The sequence below is a fragment of the Polypterus senegalus genome, chromosome 11 (genome assembly GCF_016835505.1).
Source record: "Polypterus senegalus isolate Bchr_013 chromosome 11, ASM1683550v1, whole genome shotgun sequence".
In the NCBI taxonomy this organism is placed as follows: domain Eukaryota; kingdom Metazoa; phylum Chordata; class Cladistia; order Polypteriformes; family Polypteridae; genus Polypterus; species Polypterus senegalus.
Window position 1 is genome coordinate 78,018,068 of NC_053164.1, and position 8,159 is coordinate 78,026,226.

At 41.2% G+C, this 8,159-nt stretch overlaps 1 protein-coding gene across 1 annotated transcript in view; it reads right to left on the reverse strand.

The window, feature by feature from the left end:
* rcor2 (REST corepressor 2) overlaps nt 1–3,937 on the reverse strand; it is a 38,243-nt gene extending 34,306 nt beyond the window's left edge. Inside the window, 1 exon segment of the mRNA XM_039769095.1 lies at nt 3,420–3,937. The gene's annotated coding sequence lies outside the window, so the exon portion shown is untranslated.
* Nucleotides 3,938–8,159: the final 4,222 nt, after the last annotated feature.

The window sequence follows — 8,159 nt, forward strand, 5'->3', positions numbered from 1 at the left end:
CATAGTGTTTAATGACAAACCACAAAAAAAAACTAAATATATGATAAAAGGTTGCTAAGTTTTAATTAGTAATTTCACAGAATATTGTTATATATAATACGCTACCGTGGCTGTTCGTTTGTCTGTGCAGGATTTTAAATCACCTGTAGTTCGCAAATCGTTTGACCAAATTGACCTGAAATTTGGTATACATATACTATGTGTATTTTGTTGTGATGATTGACCTCCAAGGTTATTCCTCATTTTGTTTTTATTTTATGTTATTGTAGAATCAACTCTCGGCAGTGGCCAGCAGCTCAATCATGTGGCTCATGCGTACGAGCGCCGTTCTCATCCCTACCACCTTCCCCGTCACTTCCTCTACCTCTTCATATCTGAAATCATTCTTGAGGCAGATTGAAGACTTTGAATTAAAGAAAACGTACTAAGTAATTGCAACACACACACTGATTTAATCAGTTTTAATGCGAAAAGATGCCGACGAAAGAAGAGAAGCAGGCCACTAGGGTGGAGAAAAGAAGAGCTGCTCAGGAAGCAGCAAGCGCATCAACCTCTGAGCAAACATACAGAGAAAGAGGATGAAAACTAAGAATGCCCAAGTCAAGAATATTCACTGCACATCATTGTGCAGTGCGCTGTTACTGGTATTGAATAAACTATGGTTCTCATCACCAATGTCTCAGAAGTCAATGATATATTTCTAACTAAAATATACTATGACAGTAAAGGGAAAATGGAATCTAATACATTAACTTGCAGTCTTGTAAGAAAGAGACCGATTTCCCACAGCTGTAAGAATTTAAAAAGGAACACATGAACTCTTTATCATAGTGAACTGCGTTCTTTACAGCAAAAGTGTTCAGAAAGAAAATGTCCTTTTCAGGATGTATCCTAAAACTCACTGTAAAGGCTACATGGGCTTTATGTACAAGAAATAAAACTACTTAAATGTAACTAGTAAAGAATACCTCAGAATATTTAAAAAGGGGTAACTTAAAATGGCTTTCCCAGAGTAAGAGGATAATGAGAAAGTGAAATATGAAAACAAAATTAGTCATCAAGCCACGGTCTTATGGGGTGAAATGCAGTTTTTCTGTTTTACAGCAATCAACAAAATTTTGATTTTTTTTAAATATAGTCCACTGAAAATAAGATTTGGTTTTTTTTTTTAATATTATATTTGTTGAACTTCTTTAATATATTGAGGGTATTTAGACATTTCCAAAAATAGAACAGTAGCACAGAAATACAACAAAGCTTAATAGTGTGGTATTCTTTCATGACTTAACATTCCATATGTATAAAAACAGGTTATGCTTCACTGTGCTGAAAAGATGCCCCACTGTAAACCAACAACAAATTAGTAGTTGGACCAATATCTAAGGCATACAAAAGCTGTCACTGTTTTTCAATAGATGGTGGTGGTTGTGCTGTAATGAAATAAACAAGGCAAAACTAACCGTACCAGATTACAGTAAATGGGCCCTAGTACTGAAATGCAGCATGAGAAATCTTGAAAATACCCAACTATAGCTTTTCAAAACGAACTGTGAGGTAATCTCTCGGATTTGAGAAGGTAAAACAGACACACATGATAGCAGAACAATGAGATTGTTTTTTGATTTCTCCAGTGCCTTCAATACCAACCAGTCATTTCTGTGAAGTGTGTTCTGGGTAATGGACTTTCTTCTGGGCAGAACACGGTTTGTGAGACTCCAGGACCATGTCTCTGATGGATCTGAGCAACACTGGAGCACCAGAAGAAACCAATCTCTGTCTCTTTCTCTTCACGCTGCACACTTCTGACAATAAATTTAACTCCAGGTCATGTCACTTGTAGACATTTTCTGATAATTCTGCACTTTATGCCAAAAAACGGCGACTGTAATCAACTTGGGTGACCAGTGAAACCACACATAAAATGAATGACGAGATCCACCATAAAAAACACGGAAAACAATGCACGCGACTCTTTAGGCTCAATTTGTTTTTGATAACACCCGACCAGATCTCCTCTTCATTGTCTTGTACAGGCTTGAGCGGCTGACCCACAGAGCAGGAGGAACTTAACCTGGAAGTTGTGCCTTGGGAGATGGAAAGACCTAACCTGGGAGACCGCCGATACAACAAGCTTTTCAGCTCTATTCATCCAGTATTAAGGCACATTCTCCTCCTCTTTCTCTCCCCTTCTGGCACCGCTCATGTCCAGTAGCAGCCGATCAATGCGGCGGGGGTCGGGGGTAGTGGCTTTGGTTTGAAAAAGGGGGTCTGCCCAGGGGACGGCAAGATGGAGGGAGCCGTCCGCGGGTCCGGCTTGAGGCACACTATGGATACGCCGGAAGGTGGCCTAATGGGGGGTAATCCATCTGAACATCAGCTCGCCACAAAAAGAACTAGCGACCCGTCCGTGCCTCTTACCATGGTTATTTTATTGTTCCCTTGTCCCTAGTTTGTCATTTACCTACATCAACGTAAGCGACACACTGTCGCCAATTAAACTTGGGATAGTTTTTATGAAGAGAAATAAACGTCGGAATGGATGGGGCAGCATAAGCAAGAAGCACCCATAATGTGCCTGGTCCAACAAACTGCCCCCACGCATAATGCGCAAAAAGAAAAGCGACAACAAGAGAACACATAAACAAGCGTGGGTCATCGACACTTTCTTCCTCACTTGCACCCCTCCGTGAAACCGTCTACAAAACTGATCACGAGTGACCCCTTATGCGTAAAGTGCCAAAAGCTGGAGAGTATAGTTTTTGTTTTGCTATTGTTCGTGTTTCAGGAGAGTCCGTCTCCTCCGCATAAAGGAAGCGCGTGCGGAGCAAACGAGTGGCTGCAAAGGCACCGCTCGAGAAGACAGGGGGAGGGAAGGGGTGATCGGCTTGAGTTTTTTAAGCAATGGCACTAATACTCAAGGATATACCAACCGTGGCACCCCGCTGCAGGGACACGTAACTTAGAAGTCGCGACAGAAATATGGGATTTTCTCCTACCTGGTTTATTTTTTTTCCAACGCCGCTCCGTCGCTAGACGTTGCCCGCCACCTTCAGCAGCTCAAACTGCTACAGTTCCCCCACTCCCGTGTGGTCTTCGCCCCCGATGCTATTGAAAAAGCTTCAGGGAGGGCCTCACAATTTCACCACCTTAAGTTAAAAAGTACACGCCAGACAAAAATATCTCTCAAAAACCAAGACCGCGTTGATGTAGGAATACAGAGGAATCTCCAAAAAATCTTCCAAGTTAATTTAAATGATCCAGACAGTATAAATATTTCCAAAGTATGATTTTCTGTGCTATTTTTTAGTTACAGATATATTTGGTGGGTGGTGCGGATATATCTTAAGATAAAAATGGTAAGACCCCCACGCGTGACCAATCCACTCGTTACTGATTGCGAGTTTCTCAGTTTCCCTCACCGTTCTCGCAGCACACCAGTCACGAGAGAGCAAGTAGAAAATGATGATTAAATGACTCCCACGAAACGCGGCCACTCTTCTCGTCGCGCTGGGGTACGGTGCCTGCCTTTAATTGGCCGGGGCACGCTCCCACGATTTCGTCGGCAGGCTGTTAATTCCTCGCTTTTCTTTTATTGATGAAAAGAAGAAAAAAACTGATGCTTTCGTTAAATATCGAGATGCCAGGTTCGGAGAGAATGCGTCAACTTTTGTAAATATATATTAAGTTTAGTTAATGGTCATTTTTGCTCCTCTTTTGAATTCCGCGTGACACTGCCTCACGAATAAAACTGCAAATGCCGCTTTGCTCTGTGTATCTGACTCTATGCATCACGCCTGCATGTCGTGCACATACTCGCTTTTTTCTGCCGCGCGCACTCTCGCGCGCTCTGCTACTCTCTGTCTGTCTATATAAAAACCGACTGAGGCGACGTGCCCGCCTGCTGCCACACACAATGAACTGCTGCAGACAGTGGCCCTGCAAGCCGCCGGCTCATCTCACGTTCGCTCACGTACATCCGCCGCTGCTCTCTTTCAACTAAACTTTGAGTCTGCAAGTAGTTCCGCAGCGGCAGCTGCAGCGGTAGCAGTTAAACCCACCGCACACGAGGGCATGGCCTTTAGGAAGGGGGCGGGGGGCGCTCTAGAGTTGGGGTAGATTTTCTTGACAATTTTCAAATAGATGTAAGAAGTATAAGAATGCAGTAAAACACAGTTAATGCAGGCGATTATTACCTGCTTATAGCATCCCCCCCTTCGTTCATTTTAAATTCCACTTCCACGAGAGGGTTTATTTGTTTTTGAAGGGGAAATGCGGAAGAACACGCCAGCTGTGGGACGCAGCACCTTCGTCTCTGAGAACCAGTACTGTCTATTATGCAAGTGTGCAGACGGAGGATGTTTTGAGTGTAATCGAGGATCTCCAAGACAAGGGAATCCCTCTGTTTTTATTATATTTACTGCAAATATATATATATATATATTTGTCCATCCATCTTCCAAAAACACACACACATATACTGTATGTGTACTGTATATATATATATATATAAAAGCACATGCAGAGAATCAGAACACAGCAATAATTCAGCCTCTATTTCTGTAAATGTTTGCACAAAAATAAAATACACTGTTTATGGGAATTTCTCTTTACGTTGGTTGTCCTCACTGGTTCAAATAATTTAGTAATATATTATTTAAAACAATCAGTGCAGCATTACATTACTTTATATTTTGTTAGGTTAGCCAAAATTATGACCTTGTGCAATATCTATATACAATGCATCCTGAAAGTATTCACAGCGCATCACTTTTTCCACATTTTGTTATGTTACAGCCTTATTCCAAAATTGATTAAATTCATTTTTTTCCTCAGAATTCTACACACAACACCCCATAATGACAACATGAAAAAAGTTTACTTGAGGTTTTTGCAAATTTATTAAAAATAAAAAAACTGAGAAATCACATGTATATAAGTATTCACAGCCTTTGCTCAATACTTTGTCGATGCACCTTTGGCAGCAATTACAGCCTCAAGTCTTTTGAATATTATGCCACAAGCTTGGCACACCTATCCTTGGCCAGTTTCGCCCATTCCTCTTTGCAGCACCTCTCAAGCTCCATCAGGTTGGATGGGAAGCGTCGGTGCACAGCCATTTTAAGATCTCTCCAGAGATGTTCAATTGGATTCAAGTCTGAGCTCTGGCTGGGCCGCTCAAGGACATTCACAGAGTTGTCCTGAAGCCATTCCTTTGATATCTTGGCTGTGTGCTTAGGGTTGTTGTCCTGCTGAAAGATGAACCGTCGCCCCAGTCTGAGGTCAAGAGTGCACTGGAGCAGGTTTTCATCCAGGATGTCTCTGTACGTTGCTGCAGTCATCTTTCCCTTTATCCTGACTAGTCTCCCAGTTCCTGCCGCTGAAAAACATCCCCACAGCATGATGCTGCCACCACCATGCTTCACTGTAGGGATGGTATTGGCCAGGTGATGAGCGGTGCCTGGTTTCCTCCAAACATGATGCCTGGCATTCACACCAAAGAGTTCAATCTTTGTCTCATCAGACCAGAGAATTTTGTTTCTCATGGTCTGAGAGTCCTTCAGGTGCCTTTTGTCAAACTCCAGGCAGACTGCCATGTGCCTTTTACTAAGGAGTGGCTTCCATCTGGCCACTCTACCATACAGGCATGATTGGTGGATTGCTGCAGAGATGGGTGTCCTTCTGGAAGGTTCTCTCTCCACAGAGGTCCTCTGGAGCTCTGACAGAGTGACCATTGGGTTCTTGGTCACCTCCCTGACTAAGGCCCTTCTCCCCCGATTGCTCAGTTTAGATGGCTGGCCAGCTCTAGGAAGAGTCCTGGTGGTTTTGAACTTCTTCCACTTATGGATGATGGAGGCCACTGTGCTCATTGGGACCTTCAAAGCAGCAGAAATTTTTCTGTAACCTTCCCCAGATTTGTGCCTCGAGACAATCCTGTATCGGAGATCTACAGTTAATTCCTTAGTCTTCATGCTTGGCTTGTGCTCTGACATGAACTGTCAACTGTGGGACCTTATATAGACAGGTGTGTGCCTTTCCAAATCATGTCCAATTAACTGAATTTACCACAGGTGGACTCCAATGAAGCTACAGAAACATCTCAAGGATGATCAGGGGAAACAGGATGCACCTGAGCTCAATTTGGAGCTTCATGGCAAAGGCTGTGAATACTTATGTACATGTGCTTTCTCAATTTTTTCATTTTTAATAAATTTCCAAAAACCTCAAGAAAACTTTTTTCACGTTGTCATTATGGGGTGTTGTGTGTAGAATTCTGAGGAAAAAATTAATCTAATCCATTTTGGAATAAGGCTGTAACAGAACAAAATGTGGAAAATATGATGCGCTGTGAATACTTTCCGGATGCACTGTAAGCTTCCTTGTTGCAGAGGTGTTGTTTTGAATGTTTTCAGTGATGCCATAACAAAACTCCAAACGGTTATCCCCCTTATACACAACACATTACAGAAGTTTTAGTACACTCAAGTATTTTTCAGGAAAAATAAAACTAATCTCTGGCATACATTATAAATGAAAGAAAATGCATTAGATTCAATAATGGAAGACCTTCTGTGGGACAAAAAGGGTGACTTAGGTCAATGGAATAACACCCTTTACACTCATGAGGAAAATGTCTGGGAGCTAATATGTTATTTACTTTTCCATGTCAGTATAGATATCTGATATTGTGTTTAAATGATTTTCCTTTTTTTTAATTTATTTGTACCAGGAGCCAAAGTTCTTTATTATCACATACTCTGCGAGAGCACAGTGAGATTCTGGTTCCACAGCATAAATTCAATTTTTAGAAACTCAGATTGCCGAAAGATAATAATTCACAAGTAATATCTCAAGTGATTTAGTTCTTCATGACTTTACAACTTTTATGGTAATATACAATAGTCTGCTAGTCAGATCTAATGAAAACTAGGCTATATTTTTGCCACTATTAGCAACTAAGTATATACTAATTGATATTGGAATGTCATATTTTAACATACAATTCTGAAACCCAGTTAATCTAATTCAGGATCACAGGGGGCCAGAGCCTATTGAACTATAATTAGCAACAGGAATAAAATAACCCATATTCCTGTTCATTGCAGGATACACGTACACACACAAAATTTAGACTCACCAATTAACTGAAAACGCATGTGCTTGTGATATGGGAATGTGCTGCAGTCAATGAAATGGAAGACTGATTGTTGTTATTATCAAAATGGGCAAAGAAAATATTAAGTTGGTCTGGATTGTAAAAAGCCTGTCTAATTACTGTGCAAGCCTTCACTCATTTATTGTAGCCCAGTTTTGAGTCACCAGGCAAACTTTCAAGCTTTAGTATCTGAAGAAAGATCACATGAACACAGAGAGAATGTGAAAACTGTATATGGATATTGATCAAGCTGAGAATTCTATCCAAATCATTGGAGCTATGAAACAGCAATACTGCCATGCCATGCTATCTTTATTTTCCTTGCTTCATATACTGGATATGAGCTGGGTAAAATTCAGAAAATTTGGACCATTGTTTTATTGCTCTGTGTGAATAAAGTACAATAACAGCCAATAACACTTACCACAAGATTTATTTTTTAAGCTTTTTTAAGTGTCAGTCAGTCAGTCACTGTCCAACCCGCTATATCCTAACACAGGGTCACGGGGGGTCTGCTGGAGCCAATCCCAGCCAACACATGGTGCAAGGTAGAAACAAATCCTGGGCAGGGTGCCAGCTCACCACAGGGCACACACACACACCCACACTAGGGACAATTTAGGATCGCCAGTGCATCTAACCTGCATGTCTTTGGACTGTGGGAGGAAACCCACGCAGACACGGGGAGAACATGCAAAGTCCACGCAGGGAGGACCCAGGAAGCAAACCCAGGTCTCCTTACTGCGAGGCAGCAGCGCTACCACTGCGCCATTTAAGTGTGTATTAGGAAAACTATTTAATAGATGTAACTCTTTTAGAAATTATTTTGGTAATTATGAACAGTTTTCTAAAGTATATTGGGTTGATAAGAGGGTAATTTGTTATTGTTATTTTCAAATATCTCTCATAACGAAATGTTGCCAGCTTAATTAAATATATAACATTCAATATCAACTAAATTTATACTTACTTTATGTATTTATTGTATTTGGTATGATTATAGGCC